This window comes from Pteropus alecto, unplaced genomic scaffold, assembly GCF_000325575.1.
Source record: "Pteropus alecto unplaced genomic scaffold, ASM32557v1 scaffold202, whole genome shotgun sequence".
Classification (NCBI taxonomy): domain Eukaryota; kingdom Metazoa; phylum Chordata; class Mammalia; order Chiroptera; family Pteropodidae; genus Pteropus; species Pteropus alecto.
Window position 1 is genome coordinate 1,543,219 of NW_006432451.1, and position 12,919 is coordinate 1,556,137.

The following is a 12,919-nucleotide window of genomic DNA, read 5'->3' on the forward strand; positions in this document are numbered from 1 at the left end:
AGGAGGGGGACTGGGGCCGCGAACACGTCACGCTGACCCAGCCAGGCTTCCGAAAACCCCGCCACTGTTGGGAAACCGCGCACTCTCGCGCCATCTCTGTCCCACACACGCACCGCACGCACAGGCGCGCAGTGATCTGGTCCCTCCACCTTATCTCCACTCCCAAAGCACGGGATGAGTCAGATCCCTGGAAAATAAAAATAGACGGGAGCGCAGAAAACAAAACCGCTCGAAAGTCCTCCCCGAAACGCGACGTGGAGTGAAAGAGGGAGGGAGCTGCCTGAGCGCCCGAAAGTGCCAAACCCAGTTCCAAGATTCTTTTCCGCATGAGGGCGCAAGTGTCCCCCCCAAGGTCCTGAGACTTGGCGGCCGCACTGTGGCCCGGGATGGGCGGCGGCACCCGAAAGGCGACTCGCCTTCCTACGCCGCTCAGCTCTGTCGCCCTCGGAAAGGGAATTCTGGACTGGGTCCGGAATTCTGCGCCCCAAGCCCGGGGACGCAGCTAACAGAGGCCCTGAGCAGCGTTGCTCCCCCGAAGCCTCCTCACCTCTCCAAGCTGCCACCCCACCCCGCCTACCACTCCGGCGTCGACCGCACGCCCCTTCGCCCCGCAGCGCAGAGCTCGGCTCCGGCTTCGGAGTCCTTCGCCCTGACCCGATGGCAGGCAGGGACGGGGTCTCCCGGCAGTGCTGGGAGAGAGGTGGGGGGGCCTCCTGCGCTTCTTGAACTGACAGGCTGGCCCTAACCCACCCGGCGCGGGGCCGCGGCTCCAGGTCCCCGAGGACGCACGGCTGGGTGGAGACCGGACACCCGTTCCTGGACCTCCCGGTGTCCCGCTTCTCTGGGAACACTTTGTACCAGCCAAATAGGCCACTGTGCTGAAGGGGAGGGGGCGGGGACGGAGACCGCGGAGGGGCACGGAAGGGGCCTTCGGGGGCACCACTGTACCCCAGCCAGGGCGGAGTTCTGACCTCACCCGGCCCGGCCCCCGGGGGTCTCCTTGTCGCCGTGAGTCACCTCCTCGCTGGCCCTTAAGGGATGTGTCCTGACTTGTTCCCAAGAGCAAGGGACACTGCCCGCGCTGACCTCAGCGCCCAGTCGGGTGGCTGACACGACAGCGTCGGGGACCCACACCTCACGCATTGGATCTGAGAGCCGCCCAGGAGCGGAGCCCAGACGAACGTGCCCAGTCGGCGTGCGCGCCCCTGCCGGACCCCTCCGCGGACAGGGTCTTCATCCCCACGCCGCGAGCCGGCCGCGCCGGGTCCACGCCTCCCCTCATCCCAGCCGAGTTTGTACGCGAGGGGACCGTGGCAGCGGATCCCTGGCACTCACGTCCCTCTCCCCGCCCCGAGTCTCCGACACATGTCGACCCCCATCACACACGCGCTTCCAGACACGCCGTGAGCAAAACCGAGACTCACGCACAGACCCACGCACGTCATTCACCTGTGGACACAGCACACGCACACCCTCGCGGACCCTCACACGTACGGGCAGTACATGTACGGGACACAAACACGGACACGCTCAGCTCAGCTTTGCTCCCGGACGCCAGCTCCGGGTCTGTCCTTGCCGGCCACGACTCCCTCACCTCTGAATGTCTCTGTCTCGGAGAACACGCGCGGGCTCTGGAACTTTAAGCCACCGACTCCGTCAGCTGCTCACACCTCAGCTGGCGCCGCCGGGCGCGGCCCTTATAACTGGGGTTTCAGGCGGGGCCGGCTGCTCCGCTCATTGCGCGGCTGGGACCGCCCTCCCCCGGGACACCGGCTCCTCCTCCGCGCCTGGCAACGCACTCGCTCCTCCGTGCTCCGGTGTCAGCTTCGCGTGCTGCAGGAGGGCGCTTCCCGCCTCTCCATACCCCGCGTCCTGATTTGTGCGCTTGACCATTTCCCTACGAATTGAGCCACAAATGTGGGGTTTTGGGGTGTTTTTTTTTTCAGTTGCGTGAGTTGGCATTCCCCAGGAGGGGATGACATTGTTAAGATGAGCCCTGAAAAAGATCACAAGGGGTGAGATTAATAGTAAAATAAGAATCCTTAAATAATAAAAATGATGCGCCTCGCTTTGCAATTCCCAGAAAAGCCCCAGTATACCACCACTATTTCCACGGAACCCTCACTAAACCATCTCTCCCCCAAGCACCTGGGGCACCCAGACACCCCAAGAAAGCCTCCTGGAGGTCTGAACCAGATTCAATCCCCTTTATTTCACAGATGAGGAAACTGAGTCCCACAGAACTAAAGGGATGCAAAGGGTTTGCTTGGCAATGCCTCAGGGAAGGAGCGAATTGGGGACACTTCTCAGAAAGGGTCAACCTGGTTTCCAGAGGAAATGGGGGAAATTCAGCGTTGAACAAACCTCCCTGAACTCTCCTTCTCATTCCCACACCCACCTCTCTCAACTCAACAGAAGAAACCTCTGTGATTGCAGCAGATTCTATGGCTAGGAAGGGGAAGAATGGGTGAATGAGTTATCTCCTGAATATTCCCCACACAGCCCACATACACCTCTGGTGAAACAGGTTCAGAGATGGTCAGTGACTTGACTCAGATCACACAGCAATAAATGGCTATGGTTGGAACGTAGGTGTTTTGCCTCTATACCAGAGCTTCTTCTTGCTCTATATTTCATAGGTTCTAGAATGAGGGAGACACCCAGGACCCCTAATTTTCAGGCAGCTTACTGAAGTGACATGGATGAAGAACAATTCTGGAAATGTCTCCTGGTGTTTCTGACAGATACAGAAGCAAGTGAGGTCCCATATGTTCCCACAAACCTCTACACACCTAGTTCACCTTGGATCTCACCTTTGCCCCCTTCCTTCACCTAAAACATTTGCAGTTTCTGCTTTTAAAAAATTGCAGATAAGTGTTAATCTGAACAGAAATCCCACTAAAAAATAGAATTCAAGCTTGGAGTCTATTTGGACTATAAATACTGACATCTAGGGCTGTTCAGTGTCTGGAAATCTCTGCCCGGACATGCCCAGTCTTCTTCCTCTAACACAGCTGACCTCAGAGAATACAAGCCTCTTTCTCTTTCACTGCCAGGATGGGAACCACGGTTGGGGTGGGAAGGCACAGCATCAGACCCTCTTGCCTGCCTGATATTGGAGTCAGGCCAGGAGTATAGCTGGACCTTAGGAGGGCCTCAAAAAGTCCAAGACCCCAGGACCAGCCCCTTCTCCCTAGCTCCTTTCTCCGCCCTCCCCTTGTCCCCCAACACACACATACCTGCACTATCCAAAGTCTGGATTGTCAAATGTCCAACAGAAGACAGGCACATCCTCCTACAACCTCGTACTGCTTTGAATCCCTTCGGCTTTCAGGCATTTCAAATAGAGTTGACATTGTCTAACTGTTTACTTAGGGAAAAAAATTTTAATGAAGGCTTGTTTTGAATTACTTAAAGTTTTGTGGTACCGAGCTTCACCATAAAATAATTATTTTTGTTGTTATTGTTGGGAAGTGAGGGTTTTTTTTAATAACCTCTAGCTCACCACCAGCACCACCACAACAGAATTCAACAAATATTTATAAAGCACCTACTAAGTGTTTCCAACCATACACTTGAATGTATAGCCAGGTATGTCCTTATAAGAGGACTTCTGCCCTGAAGAAGTTACACAGGAGATCTGACTCCCAATACACACACACACACACACACACGTGTGTGCGCACATAACAGATCTCAGGCCAATCTGAAGGGATATGCTGCAAACCACATATTCTGTTCAGAGAAACTCAGACCAAGGTCTCCCTGAGGTCTCTGGCTGCAGGGGGGCAGGGCGGGGAGAGGTGTCTCCTGTCTTCTACTATCCCCCTTCCCCCAAAAGCAGGCAGCCCCAAGAACAAAACAGCCATCAGCCTCTTCCGTGCCAGGACTCGACATGTCGGGACAAGTTCCTGAGGGCCAGAGGGCCAGTCAGGCCACTGTCTGCTGCCTGGGCATGCTCCCCAGAAAGCAGGCAGCTTAGGGATGGAGCAAGGCTCAGTCTAGGGGACAAGACAGTCCAGATCAGTCCCCACCAGGGCAGGAGGTGATGATAGAAAGGAAAGGTAGAAAGTCCAAGCCTGAAAAAGGAAGATGTGAGGAGGGCTCTATGGTGGCTGCAGGAGCTGCTCAAGAAGGGAGAGGAAGTGCTGGGAACAATGTCACCATTTCTCAGAAATGGACCGGGGAGTCCCAAATCGGGGCAGTCAGCTTTCAGAGGAATTCACCTCCACACTGGCTCTCAAGAAGTGAGACCCCAGAGAAGAGGCAAAATAGAGATATTATATTGCTAAGCAGAAGAAAACCTGCCTTTTTTTTTTTTTTAAGGAAGAATGAGACTGGGAGCCCCCACTCTGACCCATTAGGGACTTTACTCAGCCAGTACAAAGATCGGGACTGACCATATAGTGAGGCAGAGAAATTTGTGGCAGAATTTGTGCTACACAAATACTTCCAGCCAGTCTCCCTAAGCTGCAAATATCACCTTACCTAAGCCTGAAATTTCACCATGAGAAATTCATTTCTTTGGCACAAATTCTATTCTTCATTAAATAAGACCATGTAGGTAAAGTGCTTAGCATAGTTCCTGGCACATAGGAATCACTCTCTGAATATTAGTTATTATTATTGCTTTCCAACACCTCCAAGGAAGATATCTCTTGAAATTGAGTAATCATTTATACTCCAATGGTGTCTTTGGTAGGTTTCCCAGAAAATACACTCTCAAGTAGAGATTTGCTTGAAGGAGGTTTCTTGAGGAGTGCATTTGCAATCAACACCTATGAGGGTATAAAGGAAACAGGATTGGGCTGAGAGGAGCTGGGCTGACTAGAGGCCCTAGAGAGGCCTTAGTGGATCCCATTGGGGGCTCTGGAGTTAGGATGGTCCTGCAGAGTTCCCTGAGTTGAAGCAAGGGGCCAGGACTTTATACACCTGCTTCAATCAGTCATTTGGATGTGGCTACCCCTGGAGTAGGGGGATGCATGACCTTGAACAAGAGCACTCCCTTATCTGAGCGTTCAGCTGTAAGCATTAGCAGCTAATCATCCCAACAGCCAGTGGGGAGAATGAGTGCCTGGGTCCTGCAGAGGGTTCTAAGTGGCACATTACAGTATGAATGAGTTGATCAAATCGTTTAGGGAATAGAAGGTGGTGAGAAAATGCAGCAAATATAGGCTGCCTCAGGAGTGAAGGGCTTGCACATATCGTTTCCTCTTCCTGGAATGAGTATTCCTCCCCAGCCTACACTATCTCCACTCCTCTCTCCACTGGTTGAACTCCTATTGATCCTTCATAGCCCAATTTACATGATCCTTTGCAGGGAGGTCTTCTCAGGGCTCCCTCTGGCTCCTAGAGTTCCTGGTGAATAATCCACTTCACTGTGCTTTGCTGGCCTTCTTAGTTTATGTGCCTACTGCATTCCCTGAGCTGGGAACCTGGAGGGGATGAGCCCATATTTTATTCATCTTTGTACTTTTGAAGCCTAACAGTCTCGGCTGGAGCGCAGCGAAGATTTACGGAAGTGCCATTTTTAGCCTGCACTCTGAGGTTAGGCTTCAGTGCCTTTACAAATATCACTGACACCTTGGAGTTTCTCTTCTACCCTGACCTCTTCTCCTCTACCTCAAAGTAAACACTCTATTGAATTTTATGTTGAACTTCCCTTTGTTTTCAATAGTTTTATCACATGCGACCTAGACATTAATACTCACCCATTTTTCTATGTGCTCTTCTACATTTCCCAGCACCCCCTTGCAGGTTAGACAGAGTCATGTGACCAGCTCTAGCCAATGAAATGTGAGCATAAGTGACATTTGTCTTTTTGGGGGCTGAGGCCAAGTGAAATTCTCCAGCCTTTCTGTCCTCCATGGCTGTGGCAAAAGTGAGGTCTCATGTTCCAATTGGTGCCACCTCAACACAGTAGAGCCTCCATCAGCCTGGGATCCTGACTGTACGAAGCAGAGCACCCCACCAACTTGTGTGGGATATGTATGAGAGAAAGAAGTAACCCTTTGTTATGTGAAATCACTGAAATATAGAAGTTATTTGTTACTGCAGCATGACCTACCTAAGATTTATCCATGTGGCCATGGGTGATTGTGGCTTGTGGAAATCTGTGGCACCCAATCAGATAGATCTCTGTGTGTTCACACTCTTCAGTAGTTGCCTCCCCTTAAATATGTCTGGCTTGTACCTCTTTTAGCCAATAGAATGGGACAGAAGTAATTCTGTGCCTGTCCCAGGCCTAAGCCTTGAGAAGATCTAGCAAGTTCTGCTTTTGCATTCCTGGGGACCTTGAGCTACATGTGAGAAGTTTGAATACTCTGAGACCACAGAGCTATGAGAGGTCATGTAGAGAGACCACATGCAAGATAACCAAGGCCTCCACCCCCAATAGCTCCAGCGGATCTCCTAACCGACTGCCAGCATTGACGAGCCAGCCATGTGAGTAGGACCATCTTGAAAATTTGTCTTTCAGCCTCAGTTGAGCCTCTCCAGTTGAAGCCACATGAAGTAGAGACAAGCCGTCCCCAGTGAGCCCCTGCCTAAACCGTGAACAAATAACTGGCTGTGGTTGCCACTATGTTTTAACATAGTTTGTTATGCAGAAACATATAATAAAAACAAGGGTTAATCATTCTCACTATTATGTAACATCCATTGATCCCTTTTCCTGTCGATGGACACTGGGTTATTTCCAATTTTGTGTTATTATATAACACAAAAGGGCTGCTATGATTATTCTTATCCATGGGGCACATGTGTAAGAGTTTCTCTTGGATGCACACCTAGCAGTAGAATTGCCCCCACGATCTTCCTGTCAAGAGAAAAGTGATTGAAAAAGCTCCCGCAGTCGGTGTTTGGCCCTCACTGTCTATTTCTGTCTCTTTCAAGATTATTATTGGAACAGTCTAAAGCACTGAACACGTGTTAGGGATTATATCATTTCTTGCATTTTTGTGGAGGAACGAAAGGGAATCCAAAGGAATGAAGCACTAATGGTGGAATTTCAACTACTGTGATACCTGTGTGTAGATGTTTAGTGACAAAGGGAACTGCTCACAGACACTGAGTTCAGTCCTCTGAGCTGAACTTCAAAGCTCCCAAGACACCCGCCTCCCCAGGCCCTTTAGCTCAGAATAGTCTTCTGGATGAGCCCAAAAGAGTAGGAATTGTGCATTCTTTCATTTTTTTCTTCTCTAATGATCTTTACGTCCCTCCTCAAAAAAGGCCCCACATACATGAAAGTTCTGAGTATCTTCGGTTTGGATCCTCTGATTGCAAGCAGTGTGCAGTCTTAGAAAATGATTTCAGGATTTCAGATCCATTATCTTGCTCCTCACCATTCCCACCTCCCTCCTGCCCTCATCCAGGACAGGTGTTTTAGACTCATATTACAGAGGGAAATGGAGGCCCCAGGAGGTGCTGGCTTTGGCTGAGGTGACACAGGCCAAGAGTCAGGGCTCTGGCTGTTCCCCCTTTCTGCTCCCTCTCCTATCAGCTGCTCATCTTTGTCTTTGCTTCCCTAGGATTGCTCTGAGTGTCACACATGGTCATGACACCAGAGCAACAGCTGCAACGCCCAATTCCCAAATGCTGGTGGCCCCACTGGAGCCAAGCTCAGAGCCAGGGAGGAGATACCTTCCTCCCCACAACCTCACTGGTTTCTAACAACCTCGTCCCCACTGGGAGGAATAATTTCCAATGTCTCCTCTTGGATACATGTGAGCAGTTCAGGGCCGGACTTAGGAAGAAAGTGGAGGTATGTGTTAGGATGATACTAGCCGGGGTAACAAACAAAATTGCAAATTTCAGTGATAACCCAATAGAAGTTCTTTTCTCAATCACATGTGAATACAATTGAGGTGTTCTGGTTGGTGGAGTAGCTGACCTTTATGGGCTGATTCAGGGACTCGGGCTTTTTTCATCCTGTGGCTCCACCATCCCCTAGGGCCCCAGGATCTCTGCTTCCACCCGGAGGAAAGAGAAAAAGGCATGAAGAAGGCATGTGCGTTTCTTCACACCTGCCTCAGAAGTGACATGCACACCACTTCCCACCCATATTCCATTGACAAGAACTCGTCACGTGGCCGCACCTAGATGCGAGGGTCTCTGTAGTCCCTTGATGGGGACACAGATTTGTGATGACTTGCTAGCCATCTCTGCCACAGCAGGGGAGCGAGACAGATGAAATCCCCTCCCTCACCACCTTAGTCCTACAAAAGAGTCGTTTGCCACCAAGTGTCCCAACGTGACCACAAGAAGAACAGTGCCACGTGAGCTGCGAAATCTTGGACCTCAATAGGTTTATCTATAAAATGGATACTTTCATATCTGTGATCTTACAACCTCTTTGGAGAAAACAAGGTAGATGTGATGTTCACAAAGGAAGAAACCAGGATACAAACAGTGTGACTTGTCTAAAATCACACAGCAGGACCTGCTTTCTTCCTACTGGACACAGGTTTGTTCTGCTTTGTTTTTATAAATCAACATCAAAGCTTGCTGAGAAGTCAATTGGACTGAAATATAGGAAAATCTCTTACTCAGCAAATCCATCAGAAAATCTGCTGGGGCCTAGGAGGGTTATGAAGAAAAGGCCTTTTATTGCCTGAAAGGCAGATACAGAGACCCCGACAGGTTCTTGATGGAGTGTGTGGGACTCAGCCTGGACCTGGTGGAGGGTAGGGGGATTGCTGTGGTGAGACTTCCGGGAAGGCCCAGTACTCCTTTACCACCTTGCAGATCCATGAACTCCTTCCATTAGACCGTCCTTCCCCTAGCGCAATGATTCTCAACTTAGGAAGTGGGAAAAAGGGCAACCCTTTGTGAAAAATGCTCTGGTTCTATATGTATATGGACTCTCTCTGGAAGAAGACACAGGAAACAATGACGGTGGTTGCCTCCAGAGAGAGGGGCAGGTCCACTGTATTGCCCACCTCCAGGGACAGCATTAGAGCCACAGAATCTGTGTGACGGTGCCCCCTGGGCTTGTGCTGTGCAAAGCTTGCTTATCTCAGGATACAAGGTGGGCTTATTTCTCATAAAATATTTTTTAAATAGTTAATACCATTTTAAATAATAATGAACACAATTAGAAACCTATTCCGATTTCTGGTCCTATTTGAACCTATTGAATTAAAATTGGCTGAGGGTCAGCCATCTACACAAGTGCACACATATTTTGAAAAATCCTCCCAGTGATTAAAACCTCCTCACCCTCTCTGCTCTCACAGCTTTGGGAAACTGATTTAGTCTCTCTATGCCCAGGTCCCCCTTATCACCTCTAGAAGCTCTCAGCAGGCCTTTCCACCTCTATGAGATAAAGAGAACTAGGAACAGGTGGGGTGGGAGCTCAAGGCTGCTTGAGCAGGAGGCCAGCTTTGTCTCCTGGGTAGTCCAGTCACCCACACACCTGCAGCCCTGAAACACCCCCCATTTTTCTCCCCCTCTCCACCGCAGAGCATCGCTTCAGCATCTCTGGCCAGCACAGCTCAAGCTCAGCCTTGCCTGGGCTTGCCTTTTGTTGAATCATCCTCCGGTCTTGCCAGGTGCCAGAGGAGCAAGCCGCCCACTCACCGCTGGATAAAACCAGCTAATTATATCACCCAGAGACCCAGGGTAGGAGCATGTGGGCATTTTCCAGCTGACCCAGCCTGTTTCTACTTGTTTTGCATGATTGTTCTTGACTTTTCAAAATAATAACAACTACTAACGAGGAAAAAAATTGCCTGGGGCTGTGGAGTATGCTGCTGAAGCAAGGGCCAGGGTCCGCCCACTGCTCCAGGAGAGACCTACTCAGCACTCTGAGCTTAGAAAATAAAAAGCAAGTCTTCTGACTCCCAAGTCAGGGCTCAATAGATGAAGCGGCTCTGAGGACTGGATACACTGGAATCAGCAGAATCAGAAAGACAAACATTGTTTTGACTGCATCAATAACAGCAGCACAGTAATTTCTGTTTTCAAAAATCTTTAAAATTCTATTTGTAGTTTAGTCAAAAGGGCAGAGTTTTGTTTTTTACATGATTTCCTGTGTTCATTTTTTGAGGCGCTAATACATTCACATTGTTCACGGTCAAAAGATGCAAAATGATATGCAGTAAAAACTCTCCCTCCTACCCCTACCCTCTAGCCACCCATTTTCCAACCAGCGTCTGTGGCTGATTTCTTGTGTCTTGTGCCAGAGACAGTTCACAGTCCCTCATTCAAAACCCTTGGGAACAGCTGGGCTTCAGAATCCAGAACTTAGCAGATTTTAGGTGGGTAATAAGGTACATATAACGTGTTCAGTAACACCCCCAGGAGGCTCTGTATAGGGTGACTCATCGTCCCAGTTTTATCACTGTAACTTCCATGTCCAAGGAACTCCTCAGTGCCAGGCAAACAGGACTACTGGTCACCCTAGGTCCAGGGTGTGAGGTATTCACACTAAGAGGGATAAATAAAAACTGCAAATGGCTGCACATCCTTTCAGCTCTAGTTTTGCTACCAAATAAATTTGCCACGAATCAAAGGAAAACCTTTTGGTTTTCAGAGTTTTTTGGATTTTGGAATTATGGATAAGGGATTGTACATATAAATATGCATATATTCTTTTCACCTGCTGAAATGGAAGCAGTGTTGAGCACCTTGCTTTTATCATTCATATCTTAGAGGCTTTCCACATCAGTACAGAGAAAGCCCTCAATTCCTTTTTACTGCTGCATAGTACTCTATCCTATCATATGCATGAATGTTTACGCTGTTTCCAGTCTTCTGATATTACAAACTCATATAGTTTTACTTTTTATTTTTTTAAAACTTTATTTTATTTTACTTTATTTTTATTTTTTAGATGAGGCAACCCTTGGCTGACCTCACAGATTGCAAGGACCTTGTCAGCTTACAATCCCTTATTTTTTTATTTTTTATGTTTTACACCTACAGCACCTGGTCTTCCTAGATGGTCTCCCATCCAAGTACTAATCAGGCCCGACCCTGCTTAGCTTCCAAGATCAGACAGGATTGGGCTTGTTCTGGGTAGCATGGCCATAGACTCATATACTTTTAGATACAGCTAACTACATTAACTACACGGAGGGGGAGGGTAGCAGAGGAAGAACTGGATCCTCATTTCTAATGCTTGTGACTGAACGTTTAAGTCCAAACCTGCTCAGAAGTTGGGGGAAGAGACAAGAAGACCTTCTGAGGTTTCCTGGATCTCCTACACCTGTCTAACCACTTAAAGTCATGAAAAGTCATTCACATTAAGAATAATTTTTTCCGGGCAAAAAAACAATTTACATCAGACCTACTGTATGAGGGTTCTCCAGAGAAACAGGAGAAAAAAAAGGTGGAGGAGAACAGAGGGCAGAGGGAGGAGAGACGGAGAGAGACTCATGCAGTTATGGGGGCTGGCAAGACCATAATCTGTAGTGCAGGCTGGCAGGCTGGCAGGCTGGCAATTTCAGCAGAAATCAATGTTGCAGCCTTTTCTCTTAGGTCTTCAACTGATTAGATGAGGCCCAACCCCATTATAGAGGGTAATCAGCTTTACTCAAAGTCTACTGATTTAAATGTTAATCACATCTACAAATCCCTTCACAGTACCATCTAGACTGGTGTTTGACCAAACAAGTGTGTATTAAGTTGACACAAAATTTACTGTCATACCTATTTAACACCCAACTCCTCAGCTTTGAGGACTTGTCAGTGAGGATGCGGAAGTCCCCACCTTTCCAAAGTTAATAGCTACATAGGAGAGAAAGTCGGGCCCATGAAATAATCACAATGAGTATGTAGAAGTGTCTAGTGTGGGATAAGTTGCCAGGTTCTGAACACAGCCTGGAAAATTCCCTCAAATATAGTCCAGAAAGCCAGAGAAACACTGAGAGTTTATGCCTGACATCAACATAACAGGCTTCCTCTCCTGTTGATTTTGCTTATTTTTAAATAAAAACATAAATCTGTAATAAAGTACACCAGTAGAGTAGCATTAATACAGTCTAACTGTAAGAACACAAGCTCTCAATAAGGAACACAGGAACGATAGACTTTGTGTTACTCCAAGATTAAGCAATTACCCTGCTGTTGGTTTTCCTCATTGGTTCATTCATTCATTCGTTCATTTGTTCATTCATTCATTTAAGATGCTATCAGCCAAAATGGTGACAGGTAGAGGCTGTGGCTGTAGGAGGAGACATGAAACAGTATTCACCAATAACAACAACAACAACAACAATAATGGCTCACATGGGCAAAAATACCACCCAGATAGGTCTCTGGTGACCAGGTCCAGTTAAAGAAAGGGGCTGGATTTCAGCAGATGGGGCCTTGGAAGTCTGAATTGGGAGACCGTTTCCTAAAACCAAGGGAGGATCAAGGTGGGGCCAAAGTGGATTCAATGATGAAGTCTCCTGTAAGAAAAAGAAGACACAATTATAAATATAATGTTGCCGTGGCACTTCCCATGCAAATAAAGAGTCCTAGATGCCACCCTTTGTTATCTTCACCATATGTCTACCTCTGTGTGTAGCTAAATAAGGATCAGGGAGGTAGTGGTATGTGTGTAAGGAATGGCATCTGAGGAGGCCACAGTTTTAAGACTTAAAGGACCAGAATAACCTGAACTGGAGGAGGACACAGGAGAGGCAAGAAAAAGGGGATGGGACCATCCTTCAGTGTCCAGCTCAGCCCGCTTCATGTGTCCTGGACCCCCCTGCTGGCTCTAAAAAGGGTGCTCTGGTGGTTCCTAAACCCCATTCACTGCCTCCCATGGTAGTAATAACAATAATAGTAATATTAATTAGTATTATAGCAACTCGCATTTACTGAGCACTTTTTATGTGCCAGGCATTCTTGTAAGTAATATACTTTATCTATAGTTACCTGGTTAATTTTCATAAAGACTCTACGAATGAGTTAATTTCATCCCCATTTT

General features: G+C 48.3%; 1 protein-coding gene, 1 long non-coding RNA gene and 1 pseudogene across 2 annotated transcripts in view; all 3 read right to left on the reverse strand.

Annotated features, from left to right (window-relative positions):
• CDKN1A (cyclin dependent kinase inhibitor 1A) overlaps positions 1–1,738 on the reverse strand; it is a 7,836-nt gene extending 6,098 nt beyond the window's left edge. Inside the window, exon 1 of the mRNA XM_006907319.3 lies at positions 1,595–1,738. The gene's annotated coding sequence lies outside the window, so the exon portion shown is untranslated. The remainder of the gene's footprint in view (positions 1–1,594) is intronic.
• Positions 1,739–1,943: 205 nt separating this feature from the next.
• LOC112476122 lies at positions 1,944–12,387 on the reverse strand. The gene is made up of 2 exons (XR_003044969.1): positions 12,063–12,387; positions 1,944–1,996 (listed from the first exon to the last, which is right to left on the reverse strand). It is a non-coding gene; the product is annotated as an uncharacterized LOC112476122 (long non-coding RNA).
• On the reverse strand, positions 10,918–11,036 carry LOC112476141 (annotated as a pseudogene).
• Positions 12,388–12,919: the final 532 nt, after the last annotated feature.